Genomic DNA, 26,540 nt, shown 5'->3' on the forward strand with positions numbered 1-26,540 from the left:
AAAAAAAAAATGGTCTTTTCTCATGCCTAATAAATACTCAATTTTGGGTGGGAGGCGGGGTATATAAAGGAATTGCAACCCTTGTTTTATAATTAGAATAAGAGAGGTTGACAGACTGGCCTGGCCTGGCCCCGTGCCAGGTGGCATAGTAGTTACTTTGGCCAGGGAGGAAGACATGTGTGTAGTCAGTGATTGGAGAACAGGATAGGCCTTGAGAAGGTGCTGTTCCGATGTGCAGGTGACAAAGGTCGTTGGTGCCCGAGCAGGCCAGGGTTGCTGCCACAGCAGCGGAGGGCTCAGGACACTGGAGAAATTTGAGCTGGGCTGGGAAGGGGGGGGGGGAGGACATGAATAGCCTGTGGGCAGAGTATGCATGGGAGACAGTGGCCTTCTTAAGTGAGAGCCTCAGGTCACATAGACAATAATTCCCTACAACAAAGCCCTTAGTGGAAAATAGGCAAGTCACAAGGGGATTTGGAATCAGAAGGGTTTGAAAGTGTTACACAACGTTTCCAAGATTAAAATCTACAGTATGAGATAACTTGAGTATAATACTGTGTGTTCTTCGGCAAGTGGCAGATTTCTTCGAGAAATACTCTTTGTCAAGAACGAATCTCTAAAATGAGGGCTCTGCGGATAGGAGCTCATCAGGTGAGAAACTTGAACTTTTTAAGATTCTTTAGCCATCTGGCCGGCATGTTTAGAAATGACACCTGACTGTACTTTTGATAAAAGGGAACTCTGTGTTTGTGATTTACTCTAATACTCTAACCCTGGGTTGTTTTCAAAGGCAAGTTAAACAGATTTTTCATCCTAAGTAGGATGACGACATGGCTGAGTTTGCCTGGGGAGTCCCGGATTATACAAAATTATTAATAGCTTGTCCTTTCAGTCTCAAAAGTGTCCTGGTTTTGGTGATAAATTATATGGCTACCCTAATTCTAAGTGATTCATTACGGACTACTTTTGCTTAGTCTGCGAATCCTCAGTGACCAAAAGGGATGCTTCCACCTTAATGATATTTGCCCACATGTGCGTTCTGTCTTTTTGAAATGGTTGTATTTTTCTCCTTGCATATAAAGTAATTTTTACAAAGCATTTGGAAGAAAAACAAGCAGCATAAATGAGTTACCACAAACATAGAAATAAGTGTTAATATTTTGATCTATCTATATAACTATATCTGTCATATATTTATGTATTTTTAGATCCCAATCTCCAAACTAAATGATTTTACTCAGAGTAGCATTCCATATATACATACATAGATATGGATACTACATAAAATTATATATATAGAACTATATAATAATGTAGTCAACATATATAGATGAAATCACCCTTTTAAAATAACTTTTTAAAAATTTATTTATTTTAGAGAGAGAGAGCACGTGAGCATGAGTAGGGGGAGGGGCAGAGATAGAGGGAGAGAGAATCTCAAGCAGACTCCATCCTAAGCACAGAGCCCAACTCGGGGCTCAATTACACAACCTTGAGATCAAGATCTGAGCCGAAACCAAGAGTCGGACACTTAACTGATTGCACCAGCCAGGTGCCCCCTTTAAATAACCACTTTTAAAGACTACATTGTATCCTAGTTCTTAAACTATAATATATTTAAATCCTCAATTTGGGGCATTTAGTTGTTTCATTTATATATTTTATTAACAATGTTATAATAAATGTTTTCTAGCCAAATCTTTTCTCACATTCATGGTTATTTGGGAGGTTTCTTATATATGAAATTGACAAGTCAGAGGGGATATGCATTTAAAATTTTGAATTTGTCAAACAGTGTGTGTGAAAATTCCCACTCCCTGCCTCATCTGGGGTGTATCTTTGATTCTTTTTTCATTTTTCAGCCCAGCTGGGAAGAATTTCAGCTCTTACTTATTTTGGTTGTATCTCTGATTATTGATGATTATTTCTTTTTTAATAAATCACTTATTTTTCTATCAGAGTGTTGAACTTTCTCTTATTGAATTATGAAAGCTCTTTATATATTAAATAAAGTAAACCTTTGTGTTTAAGCTGCAAGATTTTTTTCCTATACTATTTGTCTTTTAATTTTATTTCTGGTGGATTTGTGTATGCACATGTGTATGAATGGATTCAGAAGATTTTTATGCTGTTACACCTATCAGTCTTTTCCTTTGTGGAGTTATATACTTTTTTAAAGGACCAAGTTTTCAGGAATTAACCCGTGAAATTTTCATAATCGGATCTGGTGCTCTCAAACCCCTTGAGCTCCTTGTTTCAAATTTACCAGTGTGGGCATTATATCAGATGAGGTGCAGTGTTGTTTCCATTTCTCCAGTTCAGGCTGTCTCCCAGAAGGGGTTCAATCCCTTCATAAACTCACAGATAAGTTACTGCAAGTAAGAACTGGTGATAGGCATTCTTTTTCTCAACCACAAAATATGTATGCCTCCCTTCAGGAAAAGCCGTAATGGGAATTAGAAAGGACTAGTTTGTTTAGATTCTTTGCGGAGTGAATCATCACTGCCTCATTGATATGCTTTATAATTGCACTGATGTGTTCTCAGGAAAACTGTGGCATCAACCCTAAGTTCTAATTACTACGCAGACAAAGAAACGCCATGGCCTGCCACAGCTCCCTCGAAGCAAGCAGCTTTCCATGGAATGATGCCCCTTCATGGCAGCGTTACTACTCTGATGAGGAGGGCATCGCCGGCAAACACACATCTTGTCCTAGCTACTGGGACTGTTGTGGGCGAGCTGGTCTCTGGGCTGCTCTGCTGGCATGCTGGGCTGAGCCACATGTGAGCCTCAATCCCTTCTTCATGCTTCAAGTTAGACCTGTGCCTCCTGCTCTCTCCCCGGCCCTCTCGCTTGCCTGTTTGGCCCTCTCGGTGTTTATTCCAGGGAGCAGGGAGAGAAGAGAATCCTCTTCCCTTACAGACCTCAGGGAAGTCCCCTTGATTGTCCTCAACCCCACACCCCTTTCAGCCAAAGTCCTTCCTGCAGGGTGATGCAGGGGAGGTCTTGAGCACCACTGAGGTTGAGCGTAAGATCGGAAGATCGATGATCCCCATCACCACGATGGTGCCATGGGACGACCTGTCTCTGTTCTCAGCTGTCAGAGCTTTTTCCCTGCTGCTTAGCCAGGGTGCATCCCAGCCCAGATGCAATCTCAGGCTACCAAACCCCACCAACTGACACCTTCTCCAGAGAACCCTATCATGGTGGGAGTGTGGGGATAGGGACCAAGGCCCTACATCAGGAGGTCTTTGCTCTCTGGTTTTGCCAAGGAAGTATTAAAACATAATACATGCAGGGCACCTGGGTGGTTCAATTGGTTGAGTGTCTGCCTTCGGCTCAGGTCATGATCCCAGGATCCTAGGATCGAGCCCCACGTTGGGCTCCCTGCTCAGCAGAGAGTCTGCTTCTCCCTCTCCCTCTGCCTGCTGCTCTCCCTGTTTGTGCTCTGTCAAATAAATAAAATCTTAAAAAAACAAACAAACAACCCTAATACATGCAATAACTGTAGACTAGCCAGCTCCTATCAGCAGGGAGTCAGGTGTATGGTACCACACTGGGAGCCAGACCAGGGACTTGAAAATAGTTTTTACTATGGAATGACCCTCTTATGGATCTAAGCAGCCCCTGCCCCAGAGGCTGCCCTTTTAGATGAAGTCCATCGGGGGTCCCCTCAATTTGGGAAAGACACACTCATTTCCCTTCTGCCTCGTCAGTGCCCTTTGGTCTCTCCCTGTTCTCTTATCCAATATCACGAAAGCCAAAGAACTAATTTGGCTGCAACACAACCCTCCTCAGAGTGCTGGAGAGGGAGAGAAACCAAATGTGAGCACAGCCCAAACCCTCTTTAGTGGGCAAGGCTCATTCGTAAATAATTTTAGTCTTGTTACCCATTCAGTAATCATATATCCTTCCCGATGGGTATTGGCAGCATGTCAGATGGAGCTCACTTATGAAAAGACTCCAGTTTCCAAACCCATTCTGGCTTCTTGAGAATCTGTGAATTGGGGAAACCAGCTCTACTAAAGGAACTATAAGCCCATTTTTTCCCCTCCTTTTGAGGGCTGGGGTGGGGAGTGGGTGAGCCGAACAACATCTATACGTTTATTCATTCAGGAAACATTTACTGAGCTCTCCTCTGTGGCAAGTGCCACCAGAGGAGCGGGAAAGAGAAATCCTGGACGTGTGATGCGGCCCCATTTTGCAAAGGCATTTCTCAGAGTCACTAATGACACCTGCAGGGGGCTGAATGGTGGTCCCCAAAGATACTGGGTGCTAAACCCTGAAACCTATGAATGTACTACCTATGGTAGTATGTGGTCAAGTCTTGCAGATGTGATTGAGTGAAGTGTCTTGAGCAGGAGAGATTATCCCGGATTATCCAGCTGGGCCCTAAATGCCATCACCTGGATCCTTTTAAGAGGGAGGCAGAGGGAGATGTTACAAGGACCCAAAAAGGGAGAAGGTGATGTAAAGATGGAACAGATAAAGATTTGAAGGTGCTGGCCTTGAAGATCAGGGTGATGCAGCCCCATGCCAGGGAACACGAGCAGCCACCGGAAGCTGGAAGAGGCAAGCAGCAGATTGCCTCCTAGAGCCCCCGGAAGGAGCGCTGCCCTTTTGACATCTCGATTTTGGACTTCTGGCCTCCGGAATTAGGAGAGAATAAACTGTGGTTGTTTGAAGCCCCCAGACTTGTGGTAATTTATTACAGCAGCCCCAGGAAACTAATAAAACATCCTCGCAGATAAAATGGGGACAAGGGTCTACAGGACAGTTGTCAGGCAGCTGGAGTCACAGGTATCTGACAAGGTCTGTTTATTCATTCCCCTGGCAAATATTTATTGAGTAAGTACAGTGTTCCAGGCATAGGAGATAGAGAATAGGGCTGACGATGTCCCCTCTGACACCAGGTGGAGGGAGCGAGCAGGTTATAGAGAGGTAAATGAGAAATATGAACCAGGTTAACTTTAGGTATTACTAAGTGCTTTAAAGAAAACAAAACAAGGTAATGTGGAGTTGAGGAGGGAATTATTTTAGATTGGGCAGTAGGAGAGCCTTTCTGATGAGAGCTCTTAGAGCTAAGCCCTGAATATCAAGAAGGAGTTACCATCTGGACAAAGCTTTCCAATTGGCAAGAGTTGTAAGTGCAAAGGCCCTGAGGTAGGAACAAGCTTAATTGTGCTTGAGCTTAACTGTGCACAGAAAGACCAGATCCTTCCATGTCAACGTGGAGAGCCATCTCTCACAGAGGGCTGCAGGGTTCTGTTGGAGGCCCTGTCCTGTGCCGTTTTCTTTATTTATAACTAAATTGGAAGTAAACATGTAAGTCATATAAATTGTAAAATCAAGTGTGGGTAATATAAAGCTAGTAGGACTTATATTTAGTTAGATGTCAGGAATTGGGTTGTAAAATACGTTGGCAGGTGTGAACAAAATGTTAAAGATAAAATCTGACAGTGACAAAATATAAAATTATGTGCCTAAATCAGTATTCGTGTGAAGGCCCTAAAGCTCCATATCAGCAAACAACTGATGGTGAAACACTTTTACGGCTTTTTACAGAATGGAGTACAGCTTAAGAGAGGAGGCAGCCACCGGTCTGTTTCTGGAGTATTGAGTGGGCACCACGTTTTATGGGGCCACAGAAACAGTTACATTCATTCATTTATTCATTCAATGAACAAACGTTTAGTGGTCACCTTCTATGTACCTGGCCCTGGCTAGGCTGTGGCGGAACAACACTGCATAGGATAAAGGACTTGCTGACCTCAGAGAGCTTACACTCTAGGGAGAAGAGTCTAGATTTAATTATGTAGCTGTGATTTTTCTTTCTGCATTAAATATTTTTTCAGATTATAAATTGTGGTAATAAAAGAGCAAAAATCAAACATCGCAGAAACATATAACATAGAAAAGAAAAATCCCCTGTTAACTCATCTTGCTTCCCCAGAGATAGCCACTGTCAATAGGTTTGTGCATTTTCCCCAACTTTTAAAAATACAGGTGCCTTATATTTTAAAAACATAAAAATGGAACCATAGTCTTTTTAATTTTTTTTAGCTTGATATATCTTAGACATCCTTTCCCATGAATACAAAGAGATCTACCCTGTTCTTTTAAATGGCTGGCCGAGTCATACTCCATTTTATGAACGTACCACAGTTTAACTAGTGTCTCATTGATATGCGTACTGTTTCCACATTTCACAATTATAAACAATGTTATAAACTTGTTCTGCATAACCTTCCCAATGAACTGGTGGGAGTATTTCTTTCTAAAGGATAAATTTGTGGAGGTGGAAATGCTGGGGCAAAAGGTCTGCAACATTTAAATGACAGTTGTTGCCATACTTCCTACCATTTAGGTGGCACCTCAATGAGAGTGCAAATCAGAGTGCATGTTTTCTTGCAGCCTCAACACAGGATTTTATCAATAATCATAATCTTTGCCTGTCTGATAAGCAGAAGACAATCCTATCTTGTTTGCACAAACCATGTTCAGCCTACAACTGAGATAACAGGTTTGCAGGGATGTGCAGGTCACCTGTGTACGTCAGAGAGGCCACACTGCTGAGGCCTGAAATAAACCAGGTGGGGTGTGGTGACAGGTGACCACAGCACAGCTGGTCAGCTCACATCGCAAGTGCAAAGGCCCTGTGGTGAGAGCGTGTCTGGCCTGTCAATAGGACTGGAAGGGTTCCCAGGGGAGCAAAGAGCAGGGAGCAAGGGGAAGAGAGGCAAGGGTTTCAAGGTAGCCGATGGTGGTAGTCTGCCCTGGGGCAGAACCTGGACTAGGGTGGAGGCCACAGTGTGTCTACCCTAGAGAGAGTGGGTAGACTTAGGAGAGAGATCGGATAGGGTTTGATAGGAATTGATGAGAACTGAGGCTTGGGTGGCTTGGGTGGGCTTGGGTGGGGAGTGTGGCATCCTGGAAGACACCCAGGAGTGTTGGGCAGACTGATTGGGATGATGTGAAAGGAGCAGGCGAGGGTTAGCTGGAAAAGCAAAGGTCGGGAGGAGACAGCAGCTTTGCAGAGCAGTCTCTCTGCTGAGTTCCCATATGCCCACGGCTCCACCCGAAGCAGGCTGACCCTGTGATTCCGCCACTCTGGCCACAGGAGGACTGGGAGAGCACTGGAGGCCTGGCCATGATGTGATTGGTGTGAAGCCCACCCATGATGGGGACAGTGCCAGATGGAGCTGACAACCTCCTTCGGGGAGTGACGACATCTGGAACTAGGGACATGGGAAAGGTCACACGAGGAGAGGGCAGAAAGTGGAAGCCATCAGGAAGGAAGAAGGAATGAAGAGAGGCGCAGGGGCAGAAGTAGCAGAAGGACTGCAGAGCATGGGAGAGGACTGACAGACCACCACCACCACCCCACAACCCCCCACGTGTGGCCAGAGAGCAGAGCCAGGTTTGCTTGCCCAGCTGTGAGGGTGATTCGCAGGGGGACCCCAGACAAGGCAGTGACTTCTCAAAGGCTCAGTTCTGTCTCCTCAACCATGAAACAGATGCCATAATATCTTTTTCTTCAGCTTGTGAGGATTAAAGAAGCACACGAGAGAGTGAAAGAAGGTATTTGCAACACGTAAGACCACTAGAGAACCAGGATCTAGAATTGAACTGGGGAAAATCAATAAGAAAAAGATAGCCAACTCCATGGACAAACAAGCAAAAGACTTGAACAAGAGCTTACCAAAAGAGGACAGAGCGTGTCTCGAAAATATATGGAAATACCCTCAACCTCATTAATGAGGGAAATCCAGTGAGGTTCCATATGCAACAAAAAAAGATGAATCCTATAAACACAGTGCTGAGCAAAAGTAGCAAGATTGAGATGAATGTATGAAGTAGGAGTCAATGTATTAAAACTAGGCATAAAAACTATAATTAAATACTACATATGCATGTCAGATTGGCAAATTTTGAAAAATCTGTTAATACCAAGTGTTGATGAAAAGCATGCAGAGAACCAGAAATCTCAATGCTGCTGGTGGGAGTGTAGATGAGTATAAGCATTTTGGAAAACACTTTAGCATTATCTATCAGCCTGAAGGTGGGCACATTGCACAACCCAGTAATTCTATTCTTGGAGATACACCTCTAAGAAGAACTTCTCATATACACTGCAATGTATACACAAGCTCGTCTATAACTTTGTTCATCACCTCATGCTAGGAACAACACAAAGATCCATCAGCTGTAGAGTGGATAGATTGCGATATAGTCATATGATGGAGTATTATACAGCACCAAAAAATGAACGGACTATGCTATGGGGAACAACATGAATGAATCTTACACACACAGTATTGAACAAAAGAAATAATACACACCATATGATTTTACTTTAAAATTTAAAAATTGGTAGCATGAAACTCTATATAATGGAGTTTATATTGTGTAGCATATATTGTTCAGCAAACAATCAAGAAAGGGAAGGAAGCGATGATCACAAAAGTTGGAAAGCTGGTTGCTTCCGGGGAGGGGAGCATTCTGGGATAGACGGGGATGCTTAGGGCAGGTGGGTCCTGCGGTACTTGAAGGTATTCTATTTCTTGACTGAGGAGGTCATTATTCTAGTGTTTGCTTTGTGATTGTTCATTATACTGTACATTTGTTTTGAACACTTTAATCTAAGAGTATTTTATTTCACAATTTAAACAGGTTTTTAAAAAAAAGATAGCTAACACTTGTAAAATGCTTGGCACAGTGCCTAGCCCATATTAAGAGCTCAACAGATGGCAATTTTATTTACTGTTAGAACCCAGTTGTTAGAGCCGCGTTGTATCCTAAGCAACCTTCCAGCTCCTGGATTGAGCGCAAGTCGCCATGAGGCCTGGCTTTGAGGTGGAGATTCTCGACTCCTCTATTTCCCAGGGTGGCCTCCAAATAAATCTTGTTGCTTAAGACACCACTTCTCACTTGATGTGGGGTGGTTTACTGCAGTGCCTCAAACTCTACCAAAGTGCGCTGCCAAATTTTGGCAAGATGTAAAATTTGTGTGTGTGTGTGTGTGTGTGTGTCTGTTGCTGTGCAATTCCAGAAAGTAAGACTGCTGAACTGAGCACCATGTGATGTGGTATACAGCCAGAGTCCAGCCTGGTGCTGGTCAGAGGTCAGGGGTCAAAGGTGGACCTGACGGCAAGCTGGTGCTAAAGAAATGAGGACATGTGAGAACTTGGCCTGCTGAGAATCCATCCGGGAAGAAGAGCCACACCCAAATAGTGCCGATTCAGGTGAATCCCAGGATAACCGTGGATGCCGTTTAAACCCTTCAAGCATGTGGCCCCCAAATCTAGTATTCCACCGGCAGGTTGACAGGCACTGATTTAAAGGAATCTGAGACTGTCTCTGCTCCTTGCACGCCTAATAATGGAATCACCATTTCATGGTTAAGGGAGGGGCTATTGTGTCTAATAGCTAGTTATATTAACAGCTAATAATTATGGGGTGCTAATCATATGCCGGGCATGGTGCTAACATTTCAGCAACTCAGTAACTTGCTGAAGGTCACATGGCTGCTAAGGGCTGGCGCCAGGAAGAAGGACCATTCTTATTTTCTGGTTCTAGAAGGAAGGCATAGCCCGATGTTTAGAAGTTACATAGGGGGCAGGTTTTGGTACCCAGATGCAAAACAGTGAAAAGGGGAGTTTGAGGGCACAGCAAATTCTCTCTCTCTAAGCAGAGGCAGCAAGTATGTTTCAGAAGAGATTCCTGCGTTGGATGGCAGGTTGGACTAAATGCCTTTCAAGGTCCTTTCAAAGAAGCCATAATCTAAGTTTGGGTCTTGGTAGAGCTTCCCATAGGGAACCGTGCTATATGCTTATTTTCATTTAAAATAGGAGCCTCCGAAGTTCAGTGCATACGCTGATGTGTAAGCTGTTTGAGCACACTTTCATGTGGATGTTCCCATGAACTTCCTCAGAACTGTTGAGGCACGGGAAAATGATTTTCCCTATGGGGTTGTTTTCTTTTCGTCTTTCAGCTGACAGTAGTTGTAAAGAGGCTCTCTGACCGACAACGAAGTAGCTTTCTTAGCTTTAGAAGAGAAAGAATTTGCATTCAACGCTCTCCCACACTTATTTCTTTAATTTCAGACCAGAGGTGCTGATCTTTTCATAGGGACTCTCCTGGTGCCCCTCCTACGGTCCGTGTGTGTTGTGTGAGGACGACGTGTGTGGCATGAGCAGTGGCGTTGGATAGCATTAGGGTTGCTTAGAATCTGCCCTTTAGAACTGAAATGATATGTCTGGCTTTGTTTCCAGGGTTACAGAAACTTCTTTGGTCTATTTCCATGACTGTGTCCAGTGGAAAGGCATTACTTTCTGCTTTTCAGACTGCACGACCCCCCTCCAGGATAATGGAGGCATACAGTGGCATCTCGACTTGGGAGTTGGCTGAGGTTGAGCCTTTGCCATTACCTGGCAAAGCCAGCTTTATTTTCTAAAGCAGTTTGAGGTTCACAGAAAATTCAGTAGTAGAAAGTACAGCGTTCCCAGCTACCCCCTGACCCACGCATGCACAGCCTGTCCCACTGCCAACATCCTGGACCAGAGTGTGCATTTGTTAGAATCCATGCACCTACGCTGACACCTTATTGTCATCCAAAGTCCGTAGTTTACATTATGGCTCACTCTTGGTGTTGTGCATTCTCTGGGTTTGGATGCTGATATAACGAAATGTATCCACCATTGTAGTGTCATACAGAATAATTTCATTCGCCTAAAAATCCTCTGTGCTCTGCCTATTTATCCCTCCCTCTTCCCAACCCCTGGTGATCACAAATCTTTTTACTGTCTCTGTGGTTTTGCCTTTTCCACAATGTCATAGAGTTGGGATCCTATGGTACGTAGCCTTTTCCGATGGACTTCTTTCACTGAGTAATATGCCTTTCAGCTTTCTCCATGTCCTTGTGTATCTTAACAACTCATTTCTTTTTAGCGCTGAATAATCCTCCATTGTCGGGATGTACCACAGTTTATTATTTATCCAGTCATCTACTAAAGGACATTTTGGTTGTTTCCAAGTTTTGGCAATTGTGAATAAAGGGGCTAGAAGCATCCATGTGCAGGTTTCTGTAGAAACGAGTTTTTAATTCATTTGGGGAAGCACCAAGGATCCTGAAAGCTGGATATATGGAGATAGCGTATTTCATTTTGTAAGAAAGTGCCATCCTGTCTCCCAGCGTGGCTGTACCGTTTTGCTTTCACATCAGCAATGAATGAGAGTCGCCGTTGCTGTGCATCCTCGCCAGGATTTGGTGATATTATGTTCTGGATTTTGGTGATTCTAACAGGTATATAGTAGAGTCTCATTGTTTTAATTTGCAATTCCCTCATGACAGAAGATGTTGAGAATCTTTTCCTGTGCTTATTTGCCATCTGTATAACTTCAGTGAGAGGTCTATTCCTATCTTTTGCCCATTTAAAAAACCGGGTTGTTTGATTTCTTATTGTTGAATTTTAGGAGTTCTTTGTATATTTTGGCTAACAGTCTTTTATCGGATATGTCTTTCGCAAGTATTTTCTCCCAGTCTGTGGCTTGTCTTCTCATGCTCTTGAACATACACTATTTTAACAGTGCTCTGCTAGGTGTTGTATGAGCATATAAAATATATTTAAGACAGAATTTCATGCTTTTAAGTTGCTTCTTGGGAAGTACCTATTTCCTGGATACCAAAGGATCCCCATTGCTTCTTTTATCGGTTACTAGTGAAGCTCTTAAGTGGATTGTGGGAGTGGGAAACACCCTGGAGAATCAGTATATTTGGGAAACTTGCTTGGATATTATTTTAGGCACCAAGAGTTCCATGGTAAATTATACTGTGGTGGCTTATGTATAGAAAAGCTGGAGCCTCTGACTTGTCTGGGCAGACAAAATGTTATCAGCATTCTGAGAAATGTCAGCGACTGATATTTATATATTCTTGTATAGGCTCCTTTGACGATATTACCTCACTGATGGTTGCACAGTGACTTATCCAAGGAAGAAACATGGCAACTGGGCCAAGGGAAAGAAATTTAATTCTATTTATCTGACCTTTTTAAAACTTTTGAATTATTTGAAAATATTTAACCAAAGGGGATCCTTTCTGCATAGCATAGAGTCACAGGTAGTAGCCCTCACATGACTTCACGTTTGGAGACAGCCTTTGCTTATACAGAATTACATAATGTCAGAAAATGAGCAGGACGTGCTCTAACTTCAGTAAATATTACACAGAACTCCTCAGTGTAGTCATTCGTAGGCACACAAACCAACAGAACGAAACAGGACCCGAAAACCCAGGGTGGACTGGATGTGGGGTCGGCTCAGTCTGGATACGCTGTCTCAGCACTGGTCCGCCGGTGCCAATGCCATTCTGGAGCATCACGTTCAACTGTACATCTTAAACGAAGAGGAGACTCAAACATTCAGCAGAGGAGTGGCACAAACATTAGGGAGACAGAGTAATTTGTTAAGGCAGACAACGAGCCGGATCCAATATCCAGGACAGATGCTCTTCACAATTGGTCCAGGCCCGAAGAGGAAGAGCGTCCAAGTGTCCACATGTGCCTGCCATTCCCCAGAGAAAGCCAGAGAGTGAGAGAGGGCAAGGCAAGGCAAGAAAGAGAGGGCACAGTAGTATCTCTGACCAGGAAGATATGCTGGGTCACCCAACTGCAGGCCCCTCTTCGTGGTTTGATATAAGTCTTCTTCAAAATTGCCCAAGCTGCGAGGTTCCCAAAGGCAAAGATTAAAAACAGGAGCTTCCGAACATTAATTAGGACATGTGGGATCTGCGGTCGGGGCTCAGTGTGGTGCAAAGCTCGTGGGTGGGGGATCTCTGCAGGCCTGGCTCCCAGTCTCAGCTGTGTCCTTATGAGTTACATGACGTTGGGCAACTTATTTAAATCTCTGGGCCTTGATTTCACCACTTGCAAAACCAGAATAATTATTTCTTCCATTCAATACCATTGCAGGGATGAAGAATAATTTACGTCAAATACCTGGCTCATAGCAAAGGCTCAGTAAAGGTTAGGTGATTTAAAAAAAGTCATCCACGCCTTATTCCATGTGTTTAATGAGTCCACTGTAAGGAAAGCCCAGATGCATTTTAAATACACTTCTGCTTCTACTGTTTCCTTTGGAAATGAAATACTGTGTACTAATGTATTACCTCCTTAAGAGTATTGGTAAGTATATAGCTACTAAGATGCTTTTGGTTACAAGTAGCAAACCCCTCACTTTAAATAAGCTTTAAAAATAAAGCAATTTGTTCATGTAACTGCAAAGTCCCATGATAAATTCCAGATTCAGGAAAAGCTTGATCCAGCAGCTCCATGATCTGTTGAAAGATCTGGTTTCTTTTGTTTCTGCTCTGCTACCATGGTATCAGCTTTATTCCAAGTGTGCCTTCCTTTGTGGCTACAAGATGTTTGTCAGCAGAAGTCTGCGTCCATCTATCAGAATTGAGTTTACTCTATGTGATGGGAAATCCACTATTACAGTGGTTATAACAAGAGAAATGTATATTTCTCCCCCATGTAAGAGAAATCCAGACGCAGGCAGTCCAGGGCTGGAATGGTGGCTCCCTCATGCCATGGGCCCAGATGTCTAACTTGAAGTTCCACGTCTCAGGGCATGGCTCCCTTTCTCAAGGTCTCCTCAAGGTCCAAAATGACTGTTGGAACTCTCACCATTATCTCTGAATTCTGGGCAAGAGGAAGGACCTTGAGAAAGTCTTGCCCCCTCACTCGTAAGGAGACTCGTTGGAATTACCACACAACCCTTTTGCTTGCATTTCATTGGCTGGATCGCAGTCACATAGGGCTGTTGCAAGACTGGGAAACAGAATCTTTTGCTGTACTCAAGTGTGCCTAGTCAGAAATTGAATCATTCTTATATCCAAGAAGAAAGGGAGAATGGATATTTGAAAGCTCCCATTAGTTGTTACCACTCAGGGCCACATGCTTCCTTATTCAGCCCCAGTGGATACAGTTATTATTTGGGGGCGGGGGGGGGGGAAGGGGTAGCTTCCATACAATGGAAGAGATTTTTTTTTCTCAGAAGACCCCAGGAAACACGCCTCATATCTCACTGGCTCAAAGTGGGTCTTACACTCACCCCCCTGCACGACTCACTGCGGGGGAGCATGTGTGGGAGATGCTCAGTGCTGACTGGCTTGAGCACATTAGCGCCCTCTCCTGGAACTGAGGGTGTGGCGAGCTCCCCCAGCCACAACCCGTGCGACACTCAAGGACCCATTAGGAAAAAGGAAAGGGGGCAATGAATATCACTACAAAGTTTTCCTCCCCTCGACACCGGCTCCCCAGCCCTCTTTTCACTACACTGAACAATTCTAGGATTTCTAGCCTCTTGATAAAAGCTGTGAATTTCAGATAACCTCTTTATCTTTATGGATCTTTTGTGAATCTTCTCCAGTCTTTCCTGACTCATACTGGGCACAGTGATGAGCAGGCAAATCTCCAAGCCTCTCTAAACCTCAGTTTCCCCATCTATAAAGTGATGAGGATCATAACACCCATCTTCAAAGAGCGAATGAGAGGATGCATGTAGGTTTGGTGCACAGTGAGCATTTTAAAAAGGTTCAGTAATGAACATAATAATACATCCTGATTCTTGGATCCTATTCTCCTATGTTTTTCTCTATCATGCTTGTGTTTCTTCACCTGGAGCCTTAAAGTTCTCTTTTTGCTCTGCTCCAGCTTCTGTTTCCGAAGATGCTTTCCTCTCCTTTGAAATTCTTCTCAGTAACAGCCCTGTGTCTATTTCTGACCTCATCTCTAATTTGCCAAGGTACCTTTCAGTGCCTGGAGGTATGACAATAAGAGAAAATGATTCGGGAGTGCAGAGAGGAGAACGGGAGCTGTGAGGAGCAGGTGGTGGGAAGCCTGGTATGGACCCCACCTGGGCGGCCGCCTCACCCCTGCTTAACCAGATGTTGACTGCTTGTTCCCAGGCTGGATTATTTGGAAAAGGAAGAAGAACGTGTCCTATTTGTTCACATGGATTTACATAAGAAACACATTCTCAGTCTTCAGGCCACAGAGCTCATTTGCCAACAGACGGCTGAAGAGTTGAGCTTGTGGGTTTATTTAGTTTGGAAATTCAAATGTTGAGGCTCTCTCTGCCTTGAGAAAGCAGGTGCATCTAAGATAGTTCGTCCTCACCCTCTTCCCTCCTTCCAGCCTTCCCTCCTTGCTTCGGCTTGGAGGGGGCTTGGGAGGACTCACGCTCAAGTTTCCCACACAAAGAGCTGCTCACAAATTCTTGCCCTCGCCCACCCTGGGGGAGACTGAAGTTTCCCAGAGTGCGGCTTGCTGCTCAGTCTTCATAATTGGCAGGCGGGGGGGGGGGGGGGGATGATGATAGCCAGTGGCCATTGCCGGCCACTCCAAGCATTTGCACGTAGAATAATAGCAGTGGGAAGAGCTGACGGTTAATACGGTGCTTCCCATGTGCCAAGCTAGTTGAAATCATTCAATCGTATATTAATTTATGTTATTTCTCCTCGAAAGGAGTAGCTACCAGCATCCTTATTCTACAGATGAAGACTTAGGCTCAAAAAGGTTAAAAAACTTGTTCAGGGGGCGCCTGGGTGGCACAGCGGTTAAGCGTCTGCCTTCGGCTCAGGGCGTGATCCCGGCGTTATGGGATTGAGCCCCACATCAGGCTCCTCCGCTATGAGCCTGCTTCTTCCTCTCCCACTCCCCCTGCTTGTGTTCCCTCTCTCGCTGGCTGTCTCTATCTCTGTTGAATAGAGAAATAAAATCTTTTAAAAAAAACCCAAAAACTTGTTCAGGTCATTCAGCTCATGTCAGAGCCTGGATTCGAAGATGGTTGGGCTCTGCGTTCTTAACCAGTACTGCACTTCCTTCCCATGAAGGGAGGATTCTCAGCATACCCATTTTATAGATAAGGAGACTGAGGCACAGTGAGAAGAAGGCCAGAGACTGCAGAGCCTGGGTCTTATCTGCGATGTCATGCTGCCGTCTCCAGGGAACATCTCCCGACCCCACACTTCACGTGGGAAGTAAGCGGAAGATATCACTAGGCCGGAGCAAGTAGTGGCAAGGCTGAGAATGCAGACCCCATCAGTCCTGGTACTGCTTCTGAGGCCCTGTGATCAACAAATCATGTCCCAGGCACCAGGAGCCGCATTCTCCTTGCTTTTGCTGCTTCCTGATCTCTTCATTTTCACCAGGGCTGTTAGTCAGGGTGTCCTGGGATCCTAGTCCCACCGGTTAAATAAGGGAACTAGGAAGGGAAGGCATCTTTTAAAATGTGATTCGCTTATTTATCCCATGACTTGTTCCTCCAAGGACTTGTGACAGTACACAAAAATGCCTCACCTTCTAGGAAAGAACATCAGTTAGGGGTGTGTGATGGGGTGGCTGGAATCCCAGCACTCCCATTCCCTCACCAGAGACCTGGATGGATCCCACCCTCTCCCTTCCCTGGGGTTTCTTTACTTGGAGATTGGCGATCACGTATCCCTGGTGGATTTGGGCGAACATCAATGACAGTTCACATAAAGCTCCTAGCACTGGCCTGGCCTACAGAAGGTGCTCAGTGGCTCAGTGGATCATGATGATGATGATGATGATGAATTATCATTCCCAGGCAGAGAATGATGCCACATAAGGAAAACAAGGGGTAGGCTCATAAACCGAAGCCAGCCATGAGGCCCATGTGAAGATACCTACTGCAAAGTTGTACTTGCTTTCTCAGGGCCCGGGTGAGGCCAGACACCTGATTGTTAAATCATTCATGGCGCTCATAAGATGAAAAGAGCGCTCAGGAGAGGCGACTTCCCAGACTAAGGTGGAAAGAAAGATCTCTAGAGCCCTTCTAAGGAGGACACGGCAACGTTATAAACAGTGCATGGGGGGAGGGGCAGAGGGAGAGAAACAACTTCTTTAGAGTAAATGCAGTACCAAGTGCCACTGGTTGTCCCTTAACAGAGGCTAATGGCAACAAGGCACAGCACAATCCAATAGAAAGCATTCCACTGAGAGCCAACATAATAGAGTCCTCGGCTGTAGTGGCTTCACCAGAGGCAGTAATTGCTAATGCTTACTGGGCACTATGAGGGGCCAGTGAGGGCGCTGAGCCCTCTGTGTGGATCACCTCACTTACGTCTCTCTGCAACCATGTGAAATTGGTACTACGATAGCCCAATTTTGCAGATGAGTAAACCGAGGCCCAGAAAAAAATGTTAAGAGAGCTCCCCAGGGTCACAGAGCTCATAGCCAGGCTTCACACCTAGGCAGGCAGGCTCCTGGGTCCATGCCACTGCCCCTCTCGCTTTGGAAAACTTCTTGGACTCAACATCCTTGTAATGGTCCTTGTCAGCTGAGGCTTTGACAGATCTTGGGCAGCAGTGAATTCAAGGGAATGTCTAAATCTTGAGAAGTTCCTACGGAGCAGACATTCTGTGGGTTGGGTGAGTGTGGTGCAGTGTGGTTTCTCTGTTGGCCAAGATGGGATAGAACCAACAGATTCAGAAGGGCTTGAACTGAAGGTGCTCATGACCTTGCTCAGAAAAGGGGAGAGTAAACAGGGGAACAGGTCCAAGATCCACCTTAGCAGGGGATCTTCAGGGGTGCCTGGGTGGCTCAGTTGGTTGACCATCTGACTTTTGGTTTTGGCTCAGGTCATGGTCTCAGGGTCATGGGACTGAGCCCCACGTGGGGCTCTACACTCAGCAGAGAGTCTGTTTCTCTCCCTCTGCCCCTCCCCCCATGCACAGGCTCTCTCCCTCTCTCTCTAAAATAAATTAATCTAAAAAAAAAAAAAGAAAGAAAGAAAGGGATCTTCAGTCCACTTGAATGCGCAGACATATGGATGACGAAGGACCCAAAATTCTCTGTATATCATGGCTGTAATAATTTTAGTCTGAAAAAGTGTCAAGGCAGTGAAGTTCCTGTTTTGGCTATTTCAAAAAAATGAATATACGGCACCCATAGGATACTCAATGCACATTCCTTTTATTGTGATTTTTGCCTAAGATATTGGCCTCCTACACTATCTGGTGGGAAGCACTCCTAAACCCCCCCGCCCCATCTCAACCACCATCACAGCAAAATGATCCAGAAAGGCCAAACATAGCATTTGTGCTGTTTCTGCACAGTAGACATTGTGTGATCGTAATTGTAAAACAAGCAGGATTCTAAATGGTCCAGCCTCCTGGGCTCATCCTCTTTTTGTGATCCAGTGCAATTAGCAGAGTCCTGTCTCGCCTTCTGGGCAATCCAGGCCCTCCTCAGGATTTCCAGACACTCTCTGAGGGCTAGTGGTCTCCTGCTCAGCGCACTGGGGCTTCTCAGTCCCAGGGGTGACTGCGTTTTCCTTGCCCCTGTCACCCTCTGCTGTACAAAGCCCCAAGTCCCTTGTCCTTTGTGCCTTAGGTTTTGTGCTTGGTCTAAGCAGAGGAACTGGGGCACAGCAGATAGAGGCAATAGTAGAGAGCCGACTGTCCTGTCCCTTATCAGGATTACTGACCATGTTCCCTTAAGGCCCTGGCTTAGCATCATCTTCACGGGCTTGCTCTTCCTCAGGAGCTGTTGTCGGCCCAGCTGACTAGTTCCTCCAACCCTAAATTCCAGTTACTTCCTTACAGAACGGAGTTTAGCTCATTCTTCATTTTCCCCTTTACTTCCCAGGCCAAGCCCAGAGCTTGATTTTCTCACCCCAAAAGTCTCATCAAGGCCCATATAGCATGTTTCTTTTTTTTTTTTAAGATTTTATTTATTTATTTATTTATTTGAGAGAGAGAGAGAGGGAGAGAGAGCACAGAGGGAGAATGAGAGGGAGAAGCAGACTCCCCCCTGAGCAGGAAGCCCAATGAGGGACTCGATCCCAGGACCCCGGGATCATGACCTGAGCCAAAGGCAGATGTTTAACTGACTGAGCCATCCAGGCACCCCCAGAGTCATGGTTTTAAATAACATTTCCCCCCTGCTATATCATACACATCAGAGCTTACAGAATCGTTGGGAATTAAATTCTTACAAAGTAAAGACAAAATAAGAATATAATACAAATGATCAGAAATGAGCTTGTGAACCATGAGAAGTTCCTAAGTGCATGTTCCTAAGTGAAAGAAGGCAACCTGAAAAGGCTACATACTGCATGATTCCAATTCTGTGACATTCTGGAGAAGGCAAGACTACAGACACAGTGACAGGATATGTGCTTGCCAGGGCTTGTGGGGAGGGAGAAACGAACAGGTGGAGCACAGGGGAGTTTTAGGCCAGTGAAACTGTTCTTGATGACGCCGTAATGGTGGATACATGGCATTATACACGTGCCTGAACCCATAAAACGTACAAGAACAAACTCTAATGTAAAGGATGAGCTCTGGGTAATACTGATGTGTCGCCGTGGATCCTCAACAAAGGTCTCACTCTGGCGGGGGACACTGATAATGGGGGCGGCTGTGTGTGTGAGGGGGGCAAGGGGTGGAGGAGAAATCTCTGTACTGTCTGCTCAGGTTTGCTATGAACTGAAAACTGCTCTAAAAAGGGTGTTGATTTATTTATATATTTTTTTATTTTTTATTTTTTTTTAAAGATCATATTTATTTATTTGTGAGAGAGAGAGAGAGCACGCACAAGCAGGGGGAGTGGCAGGGAGAGGGAGAAGCAGGCTCCCCGCTGAGCAGGGAGCCCGATGAGGGACTTGATCCCAGGACCCCAGGATCATGACCTGAACCAAAGGCATATGCTTAACCAACGGAGCCACCCAGGCATCCTGGTGTCTATTTTTTAAAACAATGATCCCAAACTGATGATGGCCATACGATATGACTAAATAAGGGATGGGGGCACTGGAAACCAGGGGGAAGAGATGGCTGTTGGCTGGCATGGCCCCTCCTAGGCTTTCAGGAGAGAAGGTGGAAGTGGGGCTGAATAAGGAGGGACAGATGAGATCAGATGAGTGGGGAGTTGGGGGGGCGTGTCACAGCCTGAGCAAAGGTGCAGAGGTGCCATGACCCCTGGCCCCCAGGATGGACAGGTGAGCAGGGGTGCGACTGGCGGGAAGAGCAGGGACCCTCCCAGGTGGGAAGGAGAAGCAGAAAGCCGAGGACTGTGGAGCCCCTGCCAATTGTTTTCTGGTAGCTTCTCTGAAGTGAGCATGTTGATTGCGGTTCCCTGTGTATGAGACACTCAACAATGTAAACTGCTAGGATGCAGTTCTCTAATTAAGTCTATTTCCTTACAACATGTGTTTGTTTATTACAGAGAGCTGTGATAACACAAGGGAGTCATGTCAACCTTGTCTCATGCACCAGCTGAACTCGGTGACACTAGCAACTTGGATCCCGACAGGCGGGGTGTTATGACTGCACCATCAGGGCTGGACCCCACTGCTCTGAAGGTGCTTCGTGTGCAGTGTGGGGCAGCTTGACCTGAGCGAAAGCAGCAAATGCGCCTCGAGTTGGAACCCCAGCCAGAGTCAGTAACACAGTGGTTCTCAAACTTCAGCCTGTGTCTGAGTCACCTGCAGAACGTGTTAAAACATGGAGTCTTATAACCACTTCCCCCAGAGACTCTGATTCAGTCAGTCTAGGGCAGGGATGGAGATTTTGCATTTCTAGCAAGTTCCTAAGTGCTGCTGGTTGGGAGATCACACTTTGAAAATTACAAGCCTGCTCCAGACCCTTCACTTAGAAAGCTCTTCCTCTCTAGGTCTTCTGTGCCCTAAAGGACTTCAGAGCTGCGGAGAAAAGTGAATGGAAGCCAAGAGATGGAAACAACTACAGCATGCATCAACAGGTGAATGGATAAGCAGAAGGCAGCATATCCATACAATGGAATACTATTCTGCCAGGAAAAGGAATGAGATACTGACACACGCTACAACATGGATGAACCTCGAAGGCATTATGCAGAGTGGAAGCAGCCAGCTGCTGGGGCCATGCAGTCCATGATTGCATAGGTAGGAGATGCCCAGGAAAAGCACATTCATAGAGACAGAAAGCAAATCGGTGGTTACCAGGAAGTAGGAGGGAATGGGGAGCTGCTGCCGATTAGGTTTCCATTTGGGATGGTGCAAAGGAACACAAGCAGGGGGAGTGGGAGAGGGAGAAGCAGGCTTTCCGCTGAGCGAGAAGCCCGATGCGGGATTCGATCCCAGGACCCTGGGATCGTGACCAGAGCCAAAGGCAGATGCTTAACAAACTGAGCCACCCAAGTGCCCCTCTTTTCTCCTTTGGAAAGAACACATTCTAGAGGGTTTTTTGTTTGTTTTTTTAAGATTTTACTTATTTATTGACAGAGAGAGACAGCCAGTGAGAGAGGGAACACAAGCAGGGGGAGTGGGAGAGGAAGAAGCAGGCTCCCAGCGGAGGAGTCCGATGTGGGGCTCAATCCCAGAACCCTGGGATCACGCCCTGAGCTGAAGGCAGAGGCTTAACGACTGAGCCACCCATCTAGAGGGTTTTGTGAGGCTTACATGACACAGGCCAGTTTGCCAGTTATAACAAGTGCCAGACACTGCTTGTATCTCCTTCTAGACCGGAATGGAGACACCATGCCTGATTTGTGTGAAAACCCTAGCATTGCAGTGTCTTGTACTGTGAGTTCAAATTTCTCCCTCCCCCTGAGAAGAGGGACATGTTTAGATTGAGAATTCATGATAACGGCCTCTCAAATCCATAATATGCAAGTGGAGGCAGAAATCCTCCCTGTGCTCACGTTCGGACTTTCTTTTGTGTACCAAGCTTTATCATGATGTAAACATACTCTAGGATAAAAACAGATAAATTCACACAAAAATTCCTAACAATAAATAAAATCCTTTGGATTTTTTTCATGTTTCCATACAGCCCTTATCTGTAGGTAATATAGGTAATATATTTTTATTCCTCTATAATTATGGCATTGATACATTCACATATTGCTTTTTTTCACTCAGTACTTTCTCTTCTGCATTCGTCACGTTTCTATATTCTTTATTATTAACATTTTATAGGGTACATAGTATTTTGTTGAGTAACCTTACTATGATTTACCTTTATATTCCTCTATTGTTAAGCCTTTTGATTGCTTCTAAAGTTTCAATATTAGAAATGGTGCACCATGAAATTATTTCTGCATATAACTTTAACTTCCTTTGGCTTATTTACTCAAAATAAATTTCCCATAAATGTTTGGATCAAGGGGCCTGAACATTTTAAGGCTCTTGAATGCACCATTAAATTGCTTTGGTAAAGGACTCTATCAATTTAGGCTGCCAGCATGGGGGGGTAGGGGTGGGTGCATCATTTTCAACAATGTGCCAGCACCGAATTTCATCATTTGAAAAAGGTTTCCAAACTGTACAGCTAGAATCTAATTTAATAGAAGCTAATAAGTTACTGGGTCCGACTTTGCGCATGCATAACCTTTCTTCTCCATTCCCACTCTTTTGTAAACTCCTGGAGGGCAGCTTACAAAGCTTGCACATCGTAGAAAATCAATGATTACTTTTTGAAAGCGATGAAGGATTCAGGCAATCCTCTTCCTGATAATTCTTTGTTTTCTAATAGCTGTCTTTTTAAAAAATCAAGTAAATTACACTTTATTTCACTTATGTTTGTAGCCTCAGAGAGCTGTTTGCTGGAAAAACGTATGAAGATTTTGACTTGGTGGGAAGCAGACCTCCCCACCACAGAAAGAAGGTGGCTATATCCACGCTCTTTTCTCCAGCCCCTCTTTGTGTCTCCTGTCTCCCAACACCTGAAGAGCCGGCTCCAGGTGAAGCCAGAGAAAGCTATTTGCAGAGTGTATGGGAGGAAAAGGAACAGAGACAGGCCCCTGCTAAGCTATGGAGCTCAGTTTTGACTCCTGCAAGCAGAAAAGGGTTGGTGCATGTCCCCATGTACTTGTATTTGGTCCCATCGATTGAGATCTTGGGGATGAAAAACTGCTGTGAGTTCAGTAATGTTTTTAAGTAACTACCTATGTATTCTATTGATTACAATAGGGTCCACGTCAAGTTCAAAAATAGTAGTAAAAATCTGCAGGAGGCCAACTTATGCAGCCATGCACACAATGTTTGGTGTACATTTGCATTCTCGAGTTCTTTAGGTGTCCTTCTTTGCCCAAGTTGGGAAATGCTGCTCTGAGAATAAGCCAATGTCTTAATATAATGGAGAGGTGCTTACTGAGTTCAGATGACTTGTAACCAGTAATTGACTAGTATTTAATACTCTAAGCTACACCCTCCTCCCAAGCCTAGGAGCTCCTCCTTACTCTTTAATATTTATTTATTTGAGAGAGAGTGAGCAAGAGAGAGAAAGAGAGAGTACGAGCCAGGGGAAGGGCAGAGAAGCAGACCCCCCACCGATCAGGGAGCCCGACGCAGGGCTCGATCCCAGGACCCTGGAATCAAGACCTGAGCTGAAGGCAGATGATTTACTGACTGAGCCACCCAGGCACCCAACTCAGCATATATCATATCACAGATTCTTAAACTCAAGGAAACAGAGAGGTCATAATCCAGAGGTATCCAGGCCTGGCTCTCCATCAGTCTCTTGGCAAGCTTTACTAACAGACATATTCTGACCCCTGACTTGTCCAGACTCATCGGGACTGCATGTGGACCTGAAACCTGCACGTGGGAAAGCTCTCCTTGTGCCTCTAATGATCAGCCTGGGTTCGGAACCACTGACCGCCCCCAACTCCCAAGGCCGGCTTCCCTTGACTATCCTCTCTGGCGGGTGGTTGCACAAGCGTCACTGCATGACCTCTGACCCTGGCACACTCACAGCTTTTCACAAGTGGTCGGAGTTGAACCAGTTCTTCCTTAGGGCAAATTGAAAGACATTTCCCCTACAAACGTTTCTATGGATTGGTCTCAACGGTACCTTTTAGAGCAACACAGAAAAACGTTTCTCCTGTTTTTTCCCCCAAACACGTAAAGATAGCTACTGTTTTCCTTCTCAAGATCTCTGTTCTCATTTCTGGGCTCTGAGTCCTGATTGCTCTGCCCTGAATATGGTTAAAGTGAGGCAGTTTCAGTGACAAGGTGGGTGGCTGGTTAAGTGCATAAGCTGGACTGGTTAATTAGAGTGGATACTTGACTAGCAGTCAGTGGGATGAGCTCAAGGATCCACCCTACAGATGCATCAAGGGGCCAGGACAGATCAAGAATGGGACAAAAGCAGATGTTCCTTCAGGGAGCAAAACCGGGAAGCAGGAGAAGACTGGAGGCTGATGTTTGATTGAAACTAAGAAGCCTAGAAAATCTAAGAGTCGGGAGGGTGAGGCTGATGTGAGTTAAGAGTGGGGATGGAGGGGCGCCTGGGTGGCACAGCGGTTAAGCGTCTGCCTTCGGCTCAGGGCATGATCCCGGCGTTGTGGGATCGAGCCCCACATCAGGCTCCTCCGCTATGAGCCTGCTTCTTCCTCTCCCACTCCCCTTGCTTGTGTTCCCTCTCTCGCTGGCTGTCTCTATCTCTGTCAAATAAATAAATAAAATCTTAAAAAAAAAAAAAAGAGTGGGGATGGATCTTGGAGGAATAAGCTGCCTCCTTGGGTCTTGTATAATAGGACAACTTCATTCCCTGCCTCAGCAAATGACACCAACTACCCAACTGTCCAAACCAGAAATTTGGGGGTTCTCCTACAGTGCCCCTGCTTCCCATTGGCCAGTTTAATCACCAAGCCCTATTCTTTCTACCTCTAATATTTCCCCAAACTGCCTGTTTCTCTCCAGTGCTCTGTCTTCACCCTGGCCATTGTCATCTCACTCTGGTTTTGTTTTTGTTTTTTTTAAGTAATCTCTATGCTCAATGTGGGGCTTAAACTCAGGACCTCAAGGTCAAGAGTCAAGTGCTTTCTCGCTGAGCCAACCAGGCACCCCTGTCATCTCACTCTTGAATCACTACACAGCCACCTCATTGGTCCTCTTGCCTACAGATTTGGCTTCCTATTAAGTCTCCACAATGTGGATTCAGTCCTTATTTTGAAACACAAAGTGGATCATATCTCTCCCCTGCTTCAACAGCCTTCATTGGTTTTCCTATGACCTTCAGAATGAAATCATGCCCTTTAGCATGAAATGGCTGCTCCTCCTTGGGGGTACCTCACGTCCCATTTCCTCCCACCTTATTTCACCCACCTCAGGCTCTGGTCATCTGTGTTCTGGGTGGTCATTTCATAGATGCTACTGAACATATTGCCCCTGGCACCAGAAATACCTGCCCCAACCTTACCCCCATGCACCTGACTCATTGCTAGTCTGCTCAGCGTGCCTCCCCTGCCTACCACCTGCTCCCTCTCCCCATTATAAAGAACGTGACCCTCTCCAAGTGCCCTTATCTTATTTCTTTCACAGGATATAGTTACTGCGTATTGTAATAATTGGTTTATTTGCTTGCCTCTCCTCTACAGTGTGAGCTTCTTGAGGGCCAGAAAACATCTTGGAATCCCTAGTGCTTAGCACAGAGCTTGGCACATCAAGGTAAATGAAAAATATTCATCAAATCTAGGCACTCATACATTCACTATTAATGAATGAACAGTCCCTTTGAAATACCAGCCCTTTAAATGGTCTCTATCTTGAAACATTATGTCCCCCTATCCAAGTTCAGTCTATTGGGTCATGATACTTATTGGTGACAGAGGGCATTGTTATTTAGAGGTTATGTATGTAGAAGGTACAATACCAGGTCACATCTCCTAGTTCACCAGGAATTAAAACTTTTTTGGAATCCTTTCATATCTTTCATCAGGAGCGGAGGCAGCCAGGTGCTATGGGCATGACATGGAATCAAGCTTGGTTGCCAAGAGGAGGGGATGATGAAGAAGCAGATGAATTTGAGGGGTAAGGAGGATCTATGGCCCCAGTCCCCCAGAGTGGATGACTTAGGCAATGGGAAATAGGACTAGAGAAGAGTCAGTCACCATCTTAGAGTTTTGGGTACATAGCAGAAATGGCAGAATTGGAGCATTTTGGTGGGTATCTGCACTAGGTTCCTAACATGGAGAATTTCTCCAGAGAGACAGTTTGTTCACCCTAATCTCATAGACAGACCTGATCTGGTGCAAGATTATGTATGAATTGGCCTGGCAATGGGACATTTGCACTGGCAGTTATTTTTAACATGATGGCTTTAAGAGATCTGGGGGCTGGCAGGAACTGGCATAAATGTAGCAGAACAAATGGGTATGAGAGGGGAAATTTACCTGTGGGGAGAAGGGATAGCTTGGTGATGGTGGTAGTGGAGCATAGAGAAAAAGTCATCTTTAATTTCTGCTTTGCAACAATTGGGGTATAAACTGAGGCTACAGTACAGAGGAACCCACTTGGGAGGATTCATGAAAATGAAATGCATTTCACATACGCATCTGGGCAGTCATAGCTGCCGTGGGTTTCTTGTAGGCCTGATAGAAAATGAGCTATGTTAGTAGATGCATTAGCCAATATGATGAATAGTGGTGAAAGACTCTGCCTTGGGGAGCTCGGGATAACACCAGTTACACCCACAGCCTAGTTACTGGGTTAAATTACTGGGAATGTGGCAGAGACTCAATGAA

The 26,540-nt window shown here is 45.2% G+C and overlaps 1 long non-coding RNA gene across 1 annotated transcript in view; it reads left to right on the plus strand.

The window, feature by feature from the left end:
* Positions 1-355: 355 nt before the first annotated feature.
* Positions 356-26,540, plus strand: part of LOC148110419 (uncharacterized) — a 33,838-nt gene continuing 7,653 nt past the window's right edge. The window contains exons 1-2 of the long non-coding RNA XR_015724044.1: positions 356-651; positions 20,259-20,955. This is a non-coding gene — a long non-coding RNA (uncharacterized LOC148110419). The remainder of the gene's footprint in view (positions 652-20,258; positions 20,956-26,540) is intronic.

This window comes from Ursus americanus, chromosome 3 (assembly GCF_024610735.1).
Source record: "Ursus americanus isolate L20-20 chromosome 3, mUrsAme1.1.p, whole genome shotgun sequence".
Lineage (NCBI taxonomy): Eukaryota > Metazoa > Chordata > Mammalia > Carnivora > Ursidae > Ursus > Ursus americanus.